This window comes from Nuphar pumila, chromosome 10 (assembly GCF_984573655.1).
Source record: "Nuphar pumila chromosome 10, dmNupPumi1.hap1.1, whole genome shotgun sequence".
NCBI lineage: Eukaryota > Viridiplantae > Streptophyta > Magnoliopsida > Nymphaeales > Nymphaeaceae > Nuphar > Nuphar pumila.
In genome coordinates this window covers 33,843,071-33,866,362 of record NC_143258.1, presented here as the reverse complement: position 1 = coordinate 33,866,362, position 23,292 = coordinate 33,843,071, and the positions used below count along the sequence as shown (strand labels likewise).

At 40.5% G+C, this 23,292-nt stretch overlaps 1 pseudogene across 1 annotated transcript in view; it reads right to left on the bottom strand.

Annotated features, from left to right (window-relative positions):
- LOC149826630 (cysteine-rich receptor-like protein kinase 10) overlaps window positions 1-23,292 on the bottom strand; it is a 57,443-nt pseudogene that overhangs the window by 17,515 nt on the left and 16,636 nt on the right. Inside the window, exon 2 of the transcript XR_016435095.1 lies at window positions 22,698-23,236. The product of XR_016435095.1 is annotated as a cysteine-rich receptor-like protein kinase 10 (transcript). The remainder of the gene's footprint in view (window positions 1-22,697; window positions 23,237-23,292) is intronic.

Sequence of the window (23,292 nt, the reverse complement as noted above, 5' to 3'; positions counted from 1 at the left end):
GATTTAAACTTATTGAGACTTGGTTTTGACAAAAGTGATGCATTTGGAGTCATATGGAAAGAGGCACCCGAATCAAGAATCCAAGAAGACATACCTGGGAATGAAGAAATGGCGGCACCGGAAGTGGAAGGTGAGGATGATGATGTAGAGGCGTTCATCTTCATAAATTGTTGGAGAGTTTCGGTTAGATGAGCGATGAAATCCTTTATGTCACCATCCTTCTTTGAATCTTCATTGATGATTGAAGGAGTTTCTCCCACGGAAGCTACCTTCTTCTTGAATTTAGGGCAATCGGGACGAATATGGCCTGGTTCATTACAATTATGACAAATGATTTTCCTTCCTCCACCATTATTCTTCAAAAAATGTGGTGGTTTATATGATCTTACATTGTTGCCGGGTCTAAACACGGCATGTACTTCATCAACATCCCTTTTCAAGGCCAAACGGGTTTCTTCTTGACATAAATCGGCCAAAATATCGCTTAGAGGAGTAGAGGCTCTATGAAGTAGAGATCCTCTAAGTTGTTCAAATTCGGGACGAAGCCCATGAATAAATTGAAAGAACCTTTCTTTTTCCATTTGCTCTTGTCTCATAGCAATAGCACTTCCTTCCCATTGCGGTTCGAGAAGGACAAGTTCATCCCATAAAGAGGATAGGGCACTATAGTAGTCCCTAATGCTCATATCACCTTGCTTGGTAGCTCTTACCTTTTCTTGAAGAAAAAAATGCCTAGCAAGGTCTCTTTGAGTGTACATACCTTTCATGAAAAACCATGCTTCATTAGCCTTCTTGAATTTAGCAAGATTTGCACAAATCTTCAATTCGACGTTATTCATGAACCATGCTAAGATTTTAGCATGTTCACTTTCCCAATCTTCCATTTTAGAAGAGTAATCAAGAATAGCCTTTTCTTTTTCTTCTTCATTCAAGGCCTTTTCTTCACCTCCTTCAAATTTAGTTAACTTAAGTTGTGGTTCCGGAATGGTTCCACATACATAACCCCAAAGCCTTTTACCTTTGAGATTATTCTCCATAGCGGCTGCCCACATGCGATAATTGGTCCCATCCAATTTGAATGAGAGATCGATTTTTGCATCTTTGTTGGCCATTAGAAGAAAATTTTATAAGACAAGAGAGAGGAGAGGTATTATTTGTCAATGGAGGATCCAATGAAGCCTTCTTAGCCAAGGCTCTGATACCATGTAATGAAGTGCCAAATGAAAAGAGCAACGTCTCCAAGCGAAAGCACGGAAGCACGCACATACACAAGATGCCACTAAAGGGCAAAATAAACCACAAAAGTGGTCAAGCACAAAAAGAAGATAAAAAATATATCTCACTTCATAGAATGCTTCAAAAGAAGCTTGAGGAATACATGGGGCTGAGCCCCTTATTTATACACAGCAAGGGACCCAAGGAGGGGCTCCCATAGAGTCGTTGGAGCCCCTCCAACGGTCATATTTATGACTGTTGGAGGGGTCCAACGACTCTATGTGGACCCCTCTCAAATGTAAAAAAAGAAAAAGTAAAAAATACAAAAAAGGAAAAAGAATAAAGGAAAAAGAAAGAAAAGAAAAAGCATATCAAGGATATGCGTGTACAGGTGAAATGACAGAAATACCCCTATGGGGTTTTACAAAAATATATATATATATTTATATATATAGATAGACACGTAGACATATATATATATATATATATCATATATATGTATATGTGTCGTAATCGATATATATAGATATATATATATAAATATACATCATATTTTAACAAGCCGCACCCATGTAACAGCCCTTTTAAAGAAAAAAAAGGGCAACCCGATAAGGGTTTCCCGATAAATCCTTAACAGAAAAAGAAAGGGGGGCAAGGGGGGGGGGGGTTACGCAGGGCGTAACCGACCCCGCACCCCTCGGCAAGGGAGAGGGCTTGGGGCCGATAAAGGGGGAGTGGAGAGGGGGTTCTTGCCCTCTTCACTCGGGCTCTCATCTCTTCCCTCGTCTCTCTCTATATCTCTCTCTCTGTCGAGTTGGGTGTGCAGCGGAGAGGAGGAGGTCGCCGGCGAGCTGCGGCAACCAGCAGCCATCAGCGACTGCAGCGAGTACCTCCTGTTACGGTAGCAGCAAGGAACGTTAGTCGCGGCCCTGCCTTCGCGTCTCCAGCCTCCGATCGCCGGAAAAGCTTCAAAAAGGTATGGTGCTTCTTGGATTTTGGGGGAGGAATCGAACAAGGGTTCGATTCCGTGCGATGATTTGAGATGGGTTCTTGGGAAACCCTTCCTGGGGCTATTCTTTTTCTCAAGAATCATGGGGTTTTCAGTTTCTTTTCGATTTGGGGTATCCTTCTCTTGGGTTGGTTTAATAAACTTTGACTTACATTTCTAGGATCGAATCCCCATGGTTAACTCTTGATACAAAAGAGAATCACAAATATTTTTCTGAGTTTTATCCGGTATTGATATTCTGTGAATGAAGAAAATGACTATACATCATCTCTACCAACAGAAAAGCTAGGACAACACTGTGATCGCTATGCCCATCTGTGTTTTCCATTTGGACGTTCTTCATGATTTTGCATAGTTAATGTTGATTAAGATATATATACAAGAACTGGACCACAGACTGTGTGATTTCACTCTTAATCTTATATGTATGTTGTTTGTATTTCCTTTATGAAGGGGATGTGCGATTTCTATTTTTCTTATATAAAGGGGGTGTATTGGTTGTTGCATCCTCTGTCTTTGGAATTTGAGCATTTCTTAGGTTATGACTCAAAGTTTGCTCTTAAGTTGTTAATGGTCTGTCTCAGGCATTGGAATTTTTATCTTAGGCAGATATGGTCTTACTAGAGTTATGAGATATGAGTTGCTGGTTAGCAGATCAAGAGTTTCCCAGACATTGTATGGGTTTATAATTTACTGGTTGTTGTATTTTAGGTGTTTAGTTATATGCAGAACAATGTCCTGTTTTGCTTTCCTCATTTGATTATAAAGGATCAATATCACATGATACCCTTCACTTCCTAAAGGATGCATACAATCGAAGAATGACTTGCTTTTGCTGACCTATAGTGAACAAAGAAATAGGGCATCGACTTTTCTATCCAGAATTAAGAAAAGGGAAGTCTGAATAGTTTCCAACTACAATTTTCATGGGAAAATACTTGTTGGATACCCACTTTCTGTGGGCTATTCCAGTGCTAAACAGAAAATAAAACTCCTGTGTATGTGGGCTATTCTGACGTGGAATTTGTGAAGGTAAACAGCTTGAATGCGTGTTGCGCATTAAGCCAAATATGTTGGTCATGGTTAGTGTTATCCATAACACTAAATCCATTCATGAGTAATAGCTGGAATTATTGCTTATGCTGGAGATTTCCTTTTTGTTCTGTTCTTGCAGCACATGATGGAAGAAGTTAAGAAAAAGTATGATATGACTTCAGAAACCCATATTCAACTTCTTCTAGAGCAGTACAACTCTTGTAGGATGAAAGAGTTAGATAATGTAGTCGATCATATGAATCGAATCCTGGTAATGGCTAAGGACTTAGCCATAGCAGGAAATGATATTCCCGAGTGTATGCAAATTTTTGCTATATTAAATAGTCTTCCTCCAACATGGAAGATGGTGTCGATTGCCATGAGGTTAAACCAGAAAAGTCTTACTCTAAGAGCACATGTCAAAAGACAAAAAGGGAGAGTTATGAAGTTATGAATACTGAAGAATCCTTTTCAGCAAATTCTCACAAGTTCAAGCCTAAAGGCACATTCTTCAAGAAATTTAAGAAGAATAAATCCAACAAAAAGCGTCCAGTGCAAACCAATAACTCCAAGACTGCAATCAGGGAAACATGTTTCTCTTGTGGAAAAGTTTGGCATTTCAAGAACAATTGCCCAAATAGAATCAAGAAAGAGACTCCAGGAAAGCAAGTAAATGGAGAACGAGAATTAGTATACACTGTATCTGAATCATTGAACGCAGATAGTGATCTCCCAAGGTGGTGGATAGATTCAGGGGCGATGCGACGTGTGTCTAAAACAAAGGAAGGACTTGTAGAAATGAAGGAGTTAAAGCCTGGAGATCTTAAGGTGTATATGAGAAATAACATGTATAGTGACGTGGTCGGGATAGGGACCTATAGGCTTCAGGTAGAAGGGACCAGTCTTGTAAGACCCACAATTTTTCAGACAAATTCTAAATAAAATTCATAAGGCATTTACCAGTAAAAACATCATTTTTTCTCATAATGCGAAATGAACCGATTCCTGCAAGCCAATTATACTTAGGATGTTCGTCGCTTCACGAATATATGCTCAAACACTCTGGAATCCATAACTTCGTACCTGAACAAAATCAAGAGATTTATACGAGCCAACTTTCTTAGTTATGTCAATACGAAGATAATGGCCTACTCAGAATTTTTCGGAAAAAAATCACCGAAAACCCGACTTTTTACGGGACCCGTGAAAATATTTGTGGAACCCACAAAAATATTCCTCAAAAAATATTCCAGAATGTTCTGGAATATTCCTAGGATATTTCCAAAACCTTCCAGAGAATATTTCATGGAATATTTCTTCTGGATAAGATCAAACCGTCAGATGGATAAGATCAACCTGGATTTCTGAAAAAGCCAAAAGGCAAAAGAGTCAAAAGGGTTGCTTAGGGGCTAAGCAACCTTTTCTATAAATAGACGAGCCCCCTCTTTCTCTTAAAATTGCCACCCCCTTCTCTCTAGCCCTTTCTCTCTCTAGAACCTCCCCTAGTAGGTCTAATCCTGCGTGACTTGGCCTGAGCCTGCCTGATCTAGTCCTAGCCTGCCTGACCTGGTCCTAGCTCACCTGACCTGGTCCAAACCCAGTTGACTTGACTTGAACCTAGTTGGGTTTGAAGTCAAAGTCCTTTTTGGTCCAGATTCTGGTTTGGTTTTGTGAACCCAGACTTAGACTGCTTGGGTTAAGACCGAACCTGCTGAACCTAGTTGACTTGGACCGAACCCAGTTTGGTTCAAACCACTTAGGTTGAGTGGCTTGATCTACTTTACCCCTTTCTCAACTAGGTCGACTTCATCTGACCTATGACCTCTTGACAGAAGGATCGAAGCTCGATCGAAGCGTTGGAGTGTTCGGGAGTCGTTTTTTCCACGATTTGAAGTAAGTTTGCTTCATTAATCCATCTCTCTCAAGTATTTTCTTGTTTGTATATATGTATACCTTCTGAAGTAGTATCTTGCTTTAGTTCTTGGTTGAGCCCTCTAGGACGCTTCGGTGTTCACGCGCTCGCCTCATAACTATCGTCGGATATATATGTTTGAATGCGTAATATATGCGTTCTTCAAAATAGTATCTCGCCCTAGTTCTTGGTTGAGCCCTCTAAGACACTTTGGTGTTCACCTGCTCGCCTCGTGACTTTCATTGGATACAGATCTAGATGTATATCTGTTGATACTGCCGACGCATCTTATATCGCATAGGCTATGTAATTTACCTTTGTCGTCGCGTCGTATGATGCCAAGGCTCTCTGCTTTCAGCAATTTTCGATTTCACACTTCCGATTATGCTTTTACTTATGTCGTCGCGTTGAAAGCTGCCAAGGCTTCCTGCTTTCTGCAATTTCCGATTTGGTCTTTCTGATTCCTGCATATACATATATATGTACTTGCTTCGGCAGGATACTTCGTTTGGTTTCCCCCATCGGACCTTATATGATGCACTACTTTACGCCGCCGCTTAATAAAGCATAGGCTTCAGCTTATACTACCTATATGGTGCGTAAATGAGCGTTCAAATGGAGATGAACTCCAAATCGCCCATGCGATTCTCTTACCGCTCCTCGTCCAAGATTCTGCTTGACGAATGAAGCCCCCTATTAGAAAGGCTTCGCTTTTACGCAAAACCGCTTTTTCGTAATGATTAAGTCACTTACGTTTGGCCTGAAGGTTCCAAACGAACATCGATGGATGCGGAGTATGCACAACGGTGTGCATCCATCCCCGGGATAAAGCGCAGCGATTTCCTTGCCAAAGAGGGAAGATGCTGCAAAAGTTGTTAAAAGAAACGCATGCTTTCTCCATTAAAGAGAGGAAGTGCTACTGAAATTTCTACAATAAGCTACCAGAACCAATCAAGTGGCACAACGATGCCGTTTGTTGGAGCATTGTCAGAATGACTCGTCTCCCTAATACCTGTAAGGGCAGTGTACTTGTAAGAGTCGCTGCGCCAAAGTAGTGGTAGCACCTTAACGAGGTATTGAGCTCGTTGCGTAAAAATATGCCGAGTAGCCGATCCGTAGAGACCGAGTTATGTGCATGCTCATTAAGAATTCGTACACAACCAAGACTCGTAAAAGCCGATGAGCCAGAGTGTGTTGTTTTCCACCTAGAAGAGGTGAGGTGCTCGACAGGGCCAAAGTGCCGAGAGCAGAGTTAAGCATGCATATGAATCAAACTTTGTTCCACGGTGAAAACCGTGTGGTTACTGATTGGGGTCGGGTACATACTTCTCAAAGGCTACCCTATAGGCACGCAATGTTCGTCAAGTAATTGTAAGACTGACAGACCCCTTCAGAATTTCTCACCGAGGAAGATGGTGATGGCACAGCCTTGAGTGACATATATTTCACCCGAACCTGATAGAGTTCATTGATGGCCTCCGTCACTAAGAGGTATGGAGGTTGTGGTTATCCTTAAATATCTAAGGTATGAACCCAACTACTACAGTAGCAGGATGCATCCGACTATCTAGTAAGGATCTCTTCTGGTATGATGTACCGTCCTACTAATAGGATGGGGTTAACAGGCCTCTGAGATATCTAAAATACATAGAATAATCAACTCTCAGATCGTCGCGTTGTCGCCCAGATATTAGTCCCTTAAGCCCAGAGGGAGGAGCAATTATCGAAACAAAGCATTAGCTTAGGTACAGCGCTGCTTTGAATGTATGAGTGAATGAACGTTGTTGTGTCAAGTCCTACATAACCTAATGAAAATGTGTCATAGTCGGTATATCACTGGACCGACTGGAAAAAGATCCCAAATGATATCCGTACGACTAAGTGAAGCTCAGAGAGCTGACTTTAGATTCGTAGGATACAGATGTGTCAAGCATAAAGGCTTGAGCTAGACATCCATTCGAGACCCTGAAGAGGTCAACGCTAAGTCGTAGAGACTTGAATATGTTATTTTAATCACAGCCTTAAAGAGACTTACGCTAAGTCATGAAGACTTGAGGGAGGTATTCAACTCATAGCCCTAATAAGGCTTTTGCGATATACGCTAAGTCATGGAGACTTGAGCGTCGTTATTACGAATTGTGATCCTGAGTGCTCGACGCATTTACTTGATTTAAATGTATTAATGTTTGCTTACTTGCCAGACCATCAGTGGTACTGACCCCGTTTTATGGGGATTTCAGGTGTTGAACCTACGTTGCGATATGCGGAGTAAGGCAGCATCGAGTTCCAGGGTTTCTCTAGACAGAGTTGTACTGCTTTCTTTTATTGAACCTATATTGCTTTTCCAAGCAGTGATATTGTAATAAACATGTGGTTTTCGATAAAATAGAACACTTTGGTGGTTAATGAGTTACGTGGCCACATACCTGTAATGTGCTCGGAGTTTTTTAAAACTGACGACTCATTATCGTTTGATTCCGCTACTAAAAGCTTTTCTAAGTTCTGCTGCAAAGAAAAAAAAATCATGAAAAATTCAACTTAGCTTTGTTTTGGAAATCCGGGGCGTTACAGAATTGGTATCAAAGCATGAGTCTGTGAAACCTGGTTTAAAATCCATCTTGTTTGCGGTATCACACTGTAAGTATAAATTTTATACTTTTTTCTAATTTGGGTGTATTTGCGTGAATAGATAAATGGCTCCTAGGACGAGGAGAACCATGCCGAGCGAGGAGTCCCATACACAGGGGTTCCTGCTGGAGACACTCAACAGGCTTGTGTCTGCCATTCGTGAAACAAGGCAAGCACCAGCCCTGCCTCGCCATGAGAAACTTGGAGGAATAACTTATGAAAAATTCCTCAAACTCGACCCACCGATTTTCGTTGGTAGTGCTGATCCAGAGCTTGCAGAAAGCTGGATCGAGGAGACAGAACGCGTTTTCCTGGTACTGAGAGTACCGGAAGGGAAAAAGACAAACTTCAACACATATAGGCTGAAGGATAATGCACGAAAGTGGTAGGATACCACTAAGATCATCCAGTTCTCTCAGCTTAAAGTCATCCCTTGGGATGATTTTTGGAAAACTTCCTTGGATAACTAATTCCCGTTGCACTCCAGAAATAAGAAAAAGATGGAGTTTCTGTAACTAAAGCAGGGTGGTATGAGTCTCATCGACTATACCACCAAGTTTTAGAACCTTGAGCGGTACTGCTCTCGGTTATTTGACACTGACCAGGAAAGAGCCGATAAGTATATCAATGGATTTCGGGAAGGGCTACGGTCTCGTGTAATAACTAGTATGCCTCAAACATCCCAAGCCGCTATGGCGGCAGCTTCAAAGATTAGCGCAGACTGGGAGCGATGTAAAGGGATCGTAGTAAAGAGACCGGTAACAAGTAATGGGAACAATAAGATGACGTTCCCAGGTGGTCAGGAATCACAACCACCTTTGTATAAAAAGGATTTTCAAGAAAAGAACTTCACTCCACCGGCCAAGTGGCCATTACAGATGGTAGAAGCCAATCAGCCCTACCAACCGTCTAATTTTCGATGCCCAAGTTGTAGCTCAGATCATCCCGGAGGGGTTTGTCCTCGCGATACGTGAGGTTGCCTGTATTGCGGCAAACTAGGGCATCGTGTAAGAGAATGACGCAAGAAGGCCTCAGATCTTCAACAGAGAGGTATGAGATCTGGAGGACCCTCTCAACAAACACAACGACGACAACTGCCACTACCCAGGGCAGAGCAGAAACCTGTGGCAGGTCGTGTCTATGCGGTGACAGCCGAACAACTCACAAATGATGACCATATCAAGGAGTCTGAATACCTTGATAGATAGAGTTGTATAGGGTAAGAAGCAATTGAAAGACAAGATCTAATGAATGCTCGAGACAAGTGGCTTATGACCTTGTGTACGGTCATCTGGATCGATATGTATCCTTGCTCTCTAAAGTAATTTTGGATTTGTCAGATTAAATCTTAAGTGTTTATACCCAAAATTGATGGCTATAGACCCATGATTGAGAAATTGAGTTTACGTAATTAGAACGCTAAAAGTCACTTAATAAAATAAATCATTGAGGAATTGTTCTCAAGAAGAGAGTCTTGTGAGGTTTTACATATTCAAGATCAGATCGTCTAGCCAGAGCGAGCCTATGAGAGTATACAGCTCTGCGCGAGTGTATTGTTCCAAAATCAGTATCTTCGCTAGTATGATTCTGTGAGGGTGTACTGATCCAATATCAGATAAGTCTGACGAGGGCGAACCTGTGAGGAGGTACGTTTTCAATACCAAGTAGTCTGACAGGGGACTTATTCCAAAATGGTTAAATCCTAGTAGGAATGATGTGTGTATATGAAATAGTTACACAAGATGGCTACGTTGATAGCTGGTTGAAAGAATATTGATTCAACAAAACTACTGTGGTCGTAGCGTAATTTGAACTCAGATATAAGAAGCATACCTCATCGATCAAGAATCATGATATGAGGTTATGATTGGAATAAATACGGTATTGAACTAAGTGAATAACATTATAAATCTAACATATGGGAGAAATATCCCGAGTTACGCACTTTGTACTCTTAACTGAATTTCGCGGACAAAATTCCTTTAAGGGGGTAATGATGTAAGACCCGTAATTTTTCAGACAAATTCTGAATAAAATTCATGAGGCATTTACCGGTAAAAATAGCATTTTTTCTCAGAATATGAAACGAACCAATTCCTGCGAGCCAGTTATACTTAGGATGTTCGTTGTTTCACGAATATATGCTCAAACACTCTATAAGTCACAACTTCCTGCCTGAATGAAATCAAGAGATTTGTACGAGTCAACTTTCTTAGTTACGTCAATACGAAGATAATGGCCTACTCAAAAAAATTCGAAAAAAAATCATCGAAAAACCGACTTTTTGTGGGACCCGCGAAAATATTTGTGGGACCCACAAAAATATTCCGCAGAAAATATTCTAGAATGTTCTGGAATATTCCTAAGATATTTCCATAACCTTTCAGAGAATATTCCATGGAATATTCCTTCTGGATAAGATCAAACAGTCAGATGGATAAGATCAACCTGGATTTTAGAAAAAAGCCAAAGGGCAAAAGGGTCAAAAGGGTTGCTTAGGGGCTAAGCAACCTTTTCTATAAATAGAGGAGCCCCCTCTCTCTTTAAAAATCGCCACCCCCCCTTCTCTCTAGCCCTTACTCTCTCTAGAACCTCCCCTAGTAGGTCTCAGTCTGCCTGACTTGGCCTGAGCCTGCCTGACCTGGTCCTAGCTCACCTGACCTGGTCCAAACCCAGTTGACTTGACTTGAACCTAGTTGGGTTTGAAGTAAAAGTCAAAGTCCTTTTTGGTCCAGATTTTGGTTTGGTTTTCTGAACCCAGACTTAGACTGCTTGGGCTAAGACCGAACCTGCTGAACCCAGTTGACTTGGACCGAACCCAGTTTGGTTCAAACCACTTAGGTTGAGCAGCTTGACCTGCTTCACCTCTTTCTCAACTAGGTCGACCTCATCTGAACTAGTCTGACCTCTTGACGGAAGGATCGAAACTCGTTCGAAGCGTTGGAGCGTTCAGGAGTCGTTTTTTCCACGATTTGAAGTAAGTTTGCTTCATTAATCCATCTCTCTCAAGTATTTTCTTGTTTGTATATACGTATACCTTCTGAAGTAGTATCTTGCTTTAGTTCTTGGTTGAGCCCTCTAGGACGCTTCGGTATTCACGCGCTCGCCTCGTAACTATCGTCGGATATATATGTTCGAATGCGCAATATATGCGTTCTTCAAAATAGTATCTCGCCCTAGTTCTTGGTTGAGCCCTCTAGGACACTTCAGTGTTCACCCGCTCGCCTCGTGACTTTCGTTGGATACAGATCTAGGTGTATATCTGTTGATACTGTCGGCGCGTCTTATATCGCATAGGCTATGTAATTTACCGTTGTCGTCGCGTCGTATGATGCCAAAGCTCCCTGCTTTCTGCAATTTCCAATTTTGCACTTCCGATTATACTTTTACTTACGCCGTCGCATTGAAAGATACCAAGGCTCCCTGCTTTCTGCAATTTTCGATTATGTCTTTCCGATTCCTGCATATACATATATATGTACTTGCTTCGGCAGGATACTTCGTTCGGTTTCCCCCATCGGACCTTATATGATGCACTACTTTACGTTGTCGCTTAATAAAGCATAGGCTTCAGCTTATACTACCTATATGGCGCGTAAATGAGCGTTCAAATGAAGACCAACTCCAAATCGCCCATGCGATTCCCTTACCGCTCCTCGTCCAAGATTCTGCTTGACGAATGAAGCCCGTATTGGAAAGGCTTCGCTTTTATGCGAAACCGCTTTTTCGTAATGACTAAGTCACTTACGTTTGGCCTAGCTTTGGCTTGAAGGTTCCAAACGAACCTCGATGGATGCGGAGTATGCACAACGGTGTGCATCCATCCCCAGGATAAAGCGCAACGATTTCCTCACCAAAGAGGGGAGATGCTGCAAAAGTTGTTAAAAGAAACACACGCTTTCTCCATTAAAGAGAGGAAGTGCTACTGAAATTTCTGGAATAAGCTACCAGAACCAGTTAAGTGGCACAACGATGCCGTTTGTTGGAACGATGTCAGAATCACTCGTCTCCCTAATACCTGTAAGGGCACTGTACTTGTAAGAGCCACTGCACCAAAGTAGTAGTAGCACCTTGACGAGGTATTGAGCTCGTAGCGTAAAAATACGCCGAGTAGCCTATCCGTAGAGATCGAGTCATGTGCATGCTCATTAAGAATTCGTACACAACCAAGACTCGTAAGAGCCGCTGAGCCAGAGTGTGTTGTTTTCCACCTAGAAGAGGTGAGGTGCTCGACAGGGCCAAAGTGCCGAGAGCAGAGTTAAGCATGCATATGAATCAAATTTTGTTCCACGGTGAAAACCGTGTGGTTACTGATTTGGGTCGGGTACATACTTCTCAAAGGCTACCCTATAGGCACGTAATGTTCGTCAAGTAATTGTAAGACTGACAGAGCCCTTCAGAATTTCTCACCAAGGAAGACGGTGATGGCGCAGCCTTGAGTGACATATATTTCACCCGAACCTGATAGAGTTCATTGATGGCCTGCGTCACTCAAAGGTATGGAGGTCGTGGTTATCCTTAAATATCTAAGGATTGAACCCAACTACTGCAGTAGCAGGATGCATCCGACTATCTAGTAAGGATCTCTTCTAGTATGATGTATCATCCTACTAGTAGGATGGGGTCAACAGGCCTCTGGGATATCTAAAATACATAGAATAATCAACCCCCAGATCGTCACGTTGTCGCTCAGATATTAGTCCCTTAAGCCCAGAGGGAGGACCAATTATCGAAACAAAGCATTAGCTTAGGTGCAACGCTGCTTTGAATGTATGAGTGAATGAACGTTGTTGTGTCAAGTCTTGTATAACCTCATGAAAAGGTGTCATAGTCGGTATATCACTAGACCGACTGGGAAAAGACCCCAAATGATATTCGTACGACTAAGCGAAGCTCGGAGAGCTGTCCTTATATTCGTAGGATATGGATGTGTCAAGCATAAAGACTTGAGCTAGACATCCATTCGAGACCCTGAAGAGGTAAACGCTAAGTCGTAGAGACTTGAGTATGTTATTTCAATCACAGCCCTAAAGAGGCTTACGCTAAGTCATGAAGACTTGAGCGAGGTATTCAACTCATAGCCCTAATAAGGCTTTTACGATATACGCTAAGTCGTGGAGACTTGAGCGTCTTTATTACGAATTGTGACCCTTAGTGGTCGACGCATTTACTTGAGTTAAATGTATTAATGTTTACTTACTTGCCAGACCATCAGTGGTACTGACCCCGTTTTATGGGGATTTCAGGTGTTGAACCTGCGTTGCGATATGCGGAGCAAGGCAGCATCGAGTTCCAGGGTTTCTCTAGACAGAGTTGTACTGCTTCCTTTTATTGAACCTATATTGTTTTTCCTAGCAGTGATGTTGTAATAAACATGTGGTTTTCGATAAAATAGAACACTTTGGTGATCAATGAGTTACGTGGCCACATACCTGTAATGTGCTCGGAGTTTTCTAAAACTGACGACTCATTATCGTCTGATTCCGCTGCTAAGAAAATTTAAACTTAGCTTTGTTTTGGAAATCCGGGGTGTTACAAGTCTCCTACTAACAAATGTATTTTATGTACCTTTGATGAGAAGGAATCTTTTAGCATTGAGAGATTTTATTAAAAAGGGCTTCGAAATCCGCTTTCGGGGTGACACGGTCACTATTGGGAAAGATGAAAAAGTGAAGCTCAAGGGTTGCTATGATGTTGACCATAGTCTTTTTCGTCTTAATGTAACTCCTTCTACAAGTAATGCAATGAATATTTTTTGTTATATTGATTATGCATTTAATGTAGATGTATATTTATGGCATTTAAGGTTAAGGTATGTAAATATGAATAAAATGAAAAGAATAATTCACATGGGTTTATTACATTCTCTTAAAAATATAGAATTTGAAAAATGTGAACCATGCATATAAGGAAAAATGACAAGAAAACCTTTTCCTAAGGGAAATAGGTCATATAATTTGTTAGTTCTGGTACACACAGATATTTGTGGACCTTTAACCGTAGAAACACACGAAAGAAAATCATATTTCATCACATTTATAGATGATTACTCTAGGTATGGATACATATACTTAATTTCTAAGAAATCAAAAGCTCTAGAAAAGTTTAAGGCATACAAACATGAAGTTGAAGGATTACTAGGAAGAAAAATCCAGGTTATCAAATCAGATAGAGGAGGTAAATATAACTCTGATGAGTTTAAGACATGATATAACTCTTCATACAACAATGCCTTATACGCCACAACAAAATGATGCAGCAGAACGAAAGAATATAACCTTAATGGATATGACAAGATCCATGTTGGCCCATGCAAATCTTCCCAAGAAATTCTGGGGAGAAGCAATTTGCACTACCATGTGTTGAGAATAGGTGGTTTTAAGTAAAGTTCTTTTATATTAATATGCTATTTGGAATGTTGCTTTTATAATGGGGCTTTATTGTAATTAGGCTTTTAAGCCTCTCTCTATTTAACATAGAGAGAGGCCCTAATAACATAACGAGTTCTGTGTTTTCAAGTGCAGCCGTCTCTCTCTCTCTCTCTATATCTCTTCTCTCTCTCTCTCTCTCTCTCTCTCTCTCTCTCTCTCTCTCTCTCTCTCTCTCTCTCTCTCTCTCTCTCTCTCTATCTAGGGCTAGGTTCAACGTCTACATGGTATCAAAGCCAAGCTGATCGTGGGAGCGTGATCGAGTGTGATTAAAAGCACAGTCGATCGTGGAGGATGTCTTGATCGTGATCAAACTTCAACCCAATGAATTTTTTTTTCCAAACAGGTCAGCGATTAAAATTTTTGTTTGGATCTGATGACAGACCTGGGCATGTTGCTGGTCGTGGATGCTTGTTGTGGGTTTCGTAACTTCTTCTTTTTTTTTCCTCGTGACTACCTACTGACGAGTTGGTATCTTCTGTCGTGATTCTGCCGTGATTAAAAAAAAAAGTTTGATTGCTGTTGGTGATTCTGCACCTGTTTGGGGCCCTGTTTGATTGCTGGTGGTGTTTTGTTTGCATGAGATCTTGATATCGTGGAAATGGGTACAGTCTTTTGATTGCTGTTGGTGTTTTTTTTTGTGAGATCTTGATATCGTGGTGGAAGCACGTTAGTTTCTGTGGGTTACTATCTTTGCCTTCTAATCTGCAGTGAATGTTTGAAAGAGATCAGTGATTCTATTTCAGCCGTGATACCCTGATTTTCTTTTGGGCCCTGAGTTGGTTTTTATCGTGCTTTCATGTCTTGAGTTCCTGTTTTTTTAAGAAACAGCAATCCAACTCCTAAAGGTGTTGCTCGTAATTGGAAAATGGCTGATTGTCGATCTGTACATGTCTGGGGAGCTACCCTTGCTATGAAACAGGGTCTGCGTATGCAGAAGTTATGTGGTCGTGATTCACTACCGTGCTGATTTTTTTGTTTGTGGGCTGCTGCTCACTACTGTCGTGGGGTTGTTTTTTGGTTCATGTGTGAACAACTGTTGATTGTAATATCAGTTGGTGTGTGAGTGGAACACACGGTTTGTTTTCTGTTTTTGTTTGGAGTTTGTTCAGTTTTGTGGAACCAGAAGTATGGCTGAAACTTTGAAATGTGATTCAAAATTGGAAAATATTGGAGAATATAAGGCATTTGCCAATCCATTTTCGTACGGCTCGTCTGTCAGGTTGAATGACACTAACTATGCCAGGTGGTCCAGAACATTTATGATGTCGGTATCTGGACATCGTCAAAAACATATCTTGTTTGAAGACGAACCCACTGAAAAGGTAGGAAAATATGTTACCTGGGATGAAGATAATGACATAGTTATGTCATGGATTATGAATAGTGTCGAACCCAATATTGCAGATGGTTTAATTTACTATAATTCGGTCAAACAGATGTGGGACAATCTTCGAGATACATACTCACAAGAGACGAATGTGAGTCGTATCCTACAAGTTGAACAAGAAATATATAATTTACAGCAGGGAGATCAAACCTTGGCCCAGTACTATGCCTCCGTAAAAGCTGCGTTTGAAAGACTTAATGCTCACAGACCCCTCTGTTGTTCGAAACAAAAGGATCATCAAGAACAAACTATGATTGCTCGGTTTCTTACAGGTTTATCTTCAGAATTCTCTGTTGCAAAAGTCCAAATGTTGACTGGTTCGGATGTACCTACTCTTGCTGAGGCATATAATCGTCTGAGCAGACTTGCGATCTCACTTTCACAGTCTCAATCTGTGACTCACTCATCTGCCTTAGTTGTCTCATCTGGTTATGGGCGTGGAAATCTTCAGAATATCAGAGGACGAGGTCGCAGACGAGGTGTGGGAGGCAGAGGAAAGCTTCTATGTACATTCTGTGGAAAATCTGGACATTTAGAAGATCATTGTTGGGATAAGCATGGCCGTCCAACCTCCTCTTCATCAAAGTCATATGCTCCTAAAGCAAATGTTACTACTCTCAAGGCAGCAAAGACACAGGAAAATATCTCTGCAAGTGACAGTAGTATCACCCTCAGTCGTGCTGAATATGATGAGCTGATAGCTCTTCGTCCTTTGAGTTCCACCTCTCCTGTAGCTGGGGTTGCCTATTCAACTGGAAATCCTCTTCATCCGACTCACAGTAAGTGGATTATTGATTCTGGTGCATCCAGACATTTGTGTGGAAATTCACTTGTTTTTTCAGATCTAAAGGATATTAAGGCGCAACTTGGAGTCTCATTAGCCGATGGAAGCACCTCCCCGGTTGTTGGTCAGGAAAATATTTCTATCTCCTCCTCATTACAGTTGAAAAATGCTCTTCATGCTCCAAAATTTCCTCAAAGTTTACTCTCTGTTAGTTGCCTTATAAAAGAACAAAACTGTAGAGTAATATTTGATCCAATGGGTTGTCATTTTCAGGATTTGTTGATGGGGAAAAAGATTGGTGGAGGCTATAAAGAAAATGGAATTTACTACCTACATCATCCAATGGGTACCGTTCATGCTGCAGTGGAACATTCATTCAGTCCTGTTCAGTGGCATCGTCGTCTTGGTCATCCTTCATTGTCAAAGCTCCGTTCAGTCTTTCCTCAGATTCCTTCCACCACATCATTTCAGTGTAAAGCATGTCAGTTGGGCAAGCATCATCGAAGTTCGTTTCCTTCGAGTCAGAGAGTAATAAAGTCTTTGAACTTCTTCATGCAGATGTATGGGGTCCTAGTAAGATTCCTACTAGGACTCAGTGTCGATACTATTTAGTTATTGTTGATGATTTCTCTAAGTTGTCATGGGTGTTTTTAATAAAGGAACGATCTGACGTTCCAAGTATTATCAAATCTTTAATTCTTGAAATAAAAACTCAGTTTGAATCTAGTGTCAAGATTGTTCGCACTGATAATGCTCTCGAGTTTAAATCCAAAAATCTGTTACAGTTTTACCAAGATAATGGCATCCAACCCCAAACTTCTTGTGCTTATTCATCTCAACAAAATGGGGTGGCTGAGCGAAAACATCGTCACCTACTTGATGTTGCCAGGACCATTATGATTCAATCTAATGTTCCTGCGTTATACTGGGGAGATGCAATTACAACTGCTTGCTATCTGATCAACCGCATGCCTTCCTCCTCTGTGGGTGATCAAGTTCCAATTCATATCCTAAAACCCAATACCCCCCTCTTCTCCCTCTCGCCCAAAGTATTTGGATGTGTTTCTTTTGTACACAAACTTGGCCCTGACCGTGATAAATTAGTTGTTCAAGCTACAAAATGCATATTTATCGGTTATCCCAAAAATCAAAAGGGATATTGATGTTATGATCCCACTTCTCGCCGAGAGTATGTCAGTGCGGATGTCTCGTTCTTGGAATCCACTCCATATTACTCTAGTACTGGGTCCCTGCTGCAAGTTGATCCAGCTGAGTCTTGTCCATTACCTATACCTCCTTTTCCTTTGGAATCCGTGCCCTCATTCCCGAACCAAACTTCATCCTCTTCCAGATTTCATAATCCTCCATTGGTATATGTGCGTAGAGATCCACCTCCGCAAGTGCCTTCATCTTCTTCTTCCCCTGAGGTAAGTTCTACTGACAATAGTGATCTTCATGATGGTGATAACAGGCCGATTGCTCTACGCAAGGGGACACGACAATGTACCTTATATCTCATATCTCATTTTGTCTCCGATGCCAGAATTGGAAATCAGATGAAATCTTTTATTTCAGCTTTATCTGCTGAAACTATTCCTCTGAACTATCAGCAGGCAGAGCTTGATACTCGCTGGAAGCTGACTATGCAAGAAGAAATGGATGCTTTAATATCTCAGCATACATGGGATCTAGTTGATTCCCCAGCAGATGCTGACATTGTTGGATGTAAATGGGTATATACTATAAAGTACAAATCTGATGGATCAATTGAAAGGTACAAGGCCAGATTAGTAGCCAAAGGGTATACTCAGACATATAGTATTGATTTCTTTGAAACTTTTTCGCCTGTTGCACGAATGGGTACCATTCGTCTTGTTCTCTCAGTAGCTGTTCAGCATGGTTGGAGCTTGTACCAATTAGATGTGAAAAATGCATTTCTATACGGGGACTTATCTGAGACCGTTTACATGCAACAACCTCCAGGATTCGAGGTTGAGGGGGAGTGTCAAAAGGTGTGTAGACTGAAAAGGCGATTTATGGCTTGAAACAAAGTCCTCGTGCATGGTTTCAAAAGTTGTTTGAAGTGATGTCACGTTTTGACTTTAATAGGTCAGCAGCAGATCATACACTGTTTATAAAGAAAACTAGCTCTGGCATAGTTGTTATGGTGGTATATGTGGATGACATCATTCTTACAGGAAATGATGTGAAAGCTATTGATGCCACAAAGGCTCATCTTCAAAAACACTTTGTTACAAAAGACCTTGGTTCACTGAGGTATTTTCTGGGTATAGAAGTTGTCAGGAGCCGTGAAGGGATGGTTTTGTCTCAACGGAAGTATGTTCTTGACTTATTAAAGGAAACACGAATGTTGGGAGCTAAACCAGCAAATATTCCCATGGACCATAAAGTTCAGTTGTTTGAATAAGGGTCAAAACTGGTTGATAGCAAAAGCTATCGCTCCCTAGTAGGGAAACTACTATATGTAACTGTGACCAGGCCGGATATTGCTTTAGCAGTAAGTAAAGTTAGTCAGTTTATGGACAAACCAAGTGAGGCACACTGGAATGCAGCTATTATGATTCTCATATATCTAAAATCTTCTCCTGGAAAGGGGTTATTGTTCAGGAAAGGTGGAACTCTGGAGATAGTGGCCTATTCTGATGCTGACTATGCAGGATCTGTAGTGGATAGAAAATCTACCACAGGATTCTGTGTGTTCCTGGGAGACAACTTGATCTCTTGGAGAAGTAAGAAACAAAATGTGGTTTCTAGGTCGAGTGCAGAATCAGAATATCGGGCTATGGCCCAAACAACTGCTGAATTGATGTGGATTCGTACTGTTCTTCTTGATCTTCAGGTGAAGGTGTCCTCTCCCATGACCATGATGTGCGATAACAAAGCTGCAACGTATATCGCGAACAATCATGTATTTCATGAGAGAACAAAGCACATTGAGGTTGATTGCCACTATGTAAGGGATATGGTTCAAGCTGGTCATATCAATACAAAATATCTAAAGTCAGAAGACCAAGTTGCAGATATGTTTACAAAACCTCTCGCTAGACCAAATTTCTCAAAATGTTGTGACAAGCTGAGCATGATTGATATCTATGCTCCAGCTTGAGGGGGAGTGTTGAGAATAGGTGGTTTTAAGTAAAGTTCTTTTATAGTAATATGCTATTTGGAATGTTGCTTTTATAATGGGGCTTTATTGTAATTAGGCTTTTAAGCCTCTCTCTATTTAACATAGAGAGAGGCCCTAATAACATAACGAGTTCTGTGTTTTCAAGTGCAGCCGTCTCTCTCTCTCTCTCTCTCTCTCTCTCTCTCTCTCTCTCTCTCTCTCTCTCTCTCTCTCTCTCTCTCTATCTATCTATCTAGGGCTAGGTTCAACGTCTACACCATGTATATCCTGAATAAGGTTTCTTCTAAAGTTGTAGAGCTTACTACCCGTGAATTATGGACTGGTAGGAAGTCACACTTGAGTCATTTACGAAAGTGGGAGTCACCTACGCATGTGTTAATTCCTAGTCAAATGAGGGACAAGTTATATAGTAAAACTATCAAATGCATCTTCATGGGACACCCAAAGGGATATCGACTATATAATCCTAAAAAAGGATTTATAAAGAGTAGAGGTAGAATTCTTGGAAACTCAAGAAAGCGTTTTTTATCCTAAAGATGATGTCTTTCTAGATATCATAAATGATCCTGGGATACCCATTCAAGATTTAGTGCATAACGATCCAGTTGTGAATAATGAACAAACTTCACAACCAATAACTGGACAAAAAAGAACAAGAACTCGTCCATCGTATTTGAATGATTATTATACATTCTTGAGTGAGGAATTATGTTATTTCATAGATTTGGATAAAACTCTTGATAACTTGAGTTTTAAAGATGCAATTGCTTCTAATGAGTCTGAACTCTGGAAGGAAGCAATGAAAGATGAGTTGGACTCCATAGAAAAGAATGGAGTTTGGGAATTAGCTACCTTGCCTAATGGATATAGGGCAATTGGTAGCAAATGGGTTCTAAAGAAAAAACTCAAGGCAGATGGATCTATTGATAGATTCAAGGCCAGATTTGTAGCAAAAGGCTATACTCAATGAGAAGGGATTGATTATGAAGAAACTTACTCTCCTGGAGCCAAAATAGCATCTATTTGTATTATTTTGGCATTGATAGTTTATTTTGATCTTGACTTATATCAAATGGATGTGAAAACGACCTTCTTAAATGGTGAATTAAATGAAATTATTTTCATGCAGCAACAAGAAGGTTTCGAAATTAAAGGTCAAGAAGATAAGGTATACAAGTTAAATAAATCCTTGGATGGACTTAAGCAGTCACCAAGACAGTGGTATTTGACCTTTCATAATGCTATAACCAAATTGGGTTATGAGGAAAATAGTGTAGATCACTGTGTATATGCCAAGAAAAGTGGGAGTAAGTTTATTGTGTTATCCCTCTACGTTGATGATATATTAATTGCAGGGAATGACATAAACATGATAAATTTGACTAAATCATGGTTAAGTTCTCGATTTGAAATGAAGGATATGGGTGACGCTTCATATATCCTTGGAATTAAAATCCACAGAGATAGAAAATCGAGATTGCTATGTCCAAGTCAAGAAAAATATTTTGACCACATTCTATCTTTAGAATGGAAAGTACCAAGGCAAATGGTACTTCTATAGTAAAAGGCCAAAAGCTAAGTAAGAATGACTGTCTAAAGGATGGACAAGAAAAGTTGAATGTTCCCTATGCTCAGGCAATTGGAAGCCTGATGTATGCAATGCATTGTACAAGACTTAACTTAAGCTTTGTTGTAAGTCTAGTAAGTATATATCTAAGTAACCCTGAGCTCTCTCACTAAGAAGCAGTGAAGAGAATTTTTCGATATCTGAAGAGAACTAAGGAACTTAAGCTATGCTATCAATCAGATAGTTTAAAGCTTATAGGATACTCAAATGTTGACTTTGTTGGTGATAGGGATGAAGCAAAGTCGACATCTGGTTATGTATTTATGTTAGGAGGTGGGGCAATTGCATGGTCTTGCAAGAAACAAGGGTGTGTGGCACATCATACCCAAGAAACTGAGTATATAGCCTCTAACATGACAGCCACATTTGGTGTATGGATAAATCGTTTCTTAAATGAGTTGAAATTGGACATTCCAAAAGATCCAGTTCAACTATATTGTGACAATAAAGCTGCTATAAGACTAATACAAACAAGGGCAGATAGCTCTAAAAGTAAGCACATTGAAGTTAAGTATCAATATATTCATGATATGCTTATGAAAAATAAAATAGCAGTGGACTTTGTTCCTTCAAGTAACATGGTAGCAGACCCGCTAACCAAGGCAGTCACTGAAGATGTTTTCACTAGACATGTAAGTCAGATGGGACTCAAATATGTCTAAGTGGTAAATGAGTAAAAATTACTCAGAAAGTGTGTATGCAAAGTTCCGGTTGAGAACAAGCATATAAACACAGGGGTGAGTAAAGATTACTCAGAAAGTGTGTATGCAAGGTTCTGGTTGAGGACAAGCATATAAACACATGAAGTCCCTTATGGCGTAACTGTGAAGCCTTCATCCCGCTGCAAATCCGTATCCGTGCGAAGTCTCTGCCCAACGATGATCAGGACCATAAAGGGGAGGAAGTGGCATCCTGACTCTAGTGGCATTTTGATAGAGAGCACCAAGTATTTGGGACAAGAGATGGATTTTGGAGATTTAAAAAGGAAAAGAGGTAAAAACAAGAGGAAGAGATCAGAAAAGTCTCGATAATGCAACACTGCATCAATCAAGAAGACTATCCCTAACCTTTTGCAAATTAGCCCCTACGTCATTCGCATTTTGCAAATTGGTCCTTGTACAAGGGCAGAATTGTCAATTCAACTGCTCTTAACCATTAGCATTAAAGAAACTAATGACTGTTAACCTCAGGGAAAGGTTAATAAAAAAGGCGGAGACCCATTTGCAAAATCGTATAGGGCAGAGACTATTTTGTAAATCGCCCATAAGGCAGTCACCAATTTGCCCAAAAAATCCATAAAATATTTGCTCACGAGTACACCTTGCTGATTAGGGGCAAGCATAATTTGTCGCCTAAAGTGAGAATCACTCTTCGAATTGAAAATATTATCTACAATTGTTTTACGTAGCATGTGGTTATCTACTTATATATATTTTTTATAATATTATCTTATCTACTAACTATGTGCATGTATAGTGTGTATTAAAAAAAAGTTTAAGGTAAAGCAGAAGGTGTACTGACCAAATAAAATGCTGTCCAGGCAATTGTTGGGCACGTACTCATAAACTAGAATCTTTTCTTGCTCTTCCATGCAGCAACCAAGGAGCCTAACCAGGTTCCTATGCTGAACCTTGACTTGACCTACTGGACAGGCTTTTCACTGCTATTTCTTTACCATCTATTGTGCCTTACAAAACCCATATACAGGTACAAGTCATTTTTCGGGCTCTGACCCTTAGATTTTGATTACCAAACAACCCTAATACCCTAAGGATTATAAGAGAATGACCATGACCTTGTAGACAGGACCATACCCACCCTCCCCAAGCTTGTTCTCTTCAGAGAGGTCGTTGGTGGCAGCTCTTATGATGCCCAAGTCAAAAATCAATGATTCCATGTCCTCAATTTCTTCATTACGCTTGTTTATGCCTTTATAAGTTTGCTTCTTTGACTTCCTTCTTAACAAGAGTCCAAGAAGGACGCATGCAGAGCACTAGTAAAAGGAATCAATATGGAGACAGCAATTATGGCGGGACTAGTTTTTTTCTTTGAACCCGAACCTGCATTGATTAGATGATTTAGACCATGAAAATTTACAACATGAAAAAAAATGAAA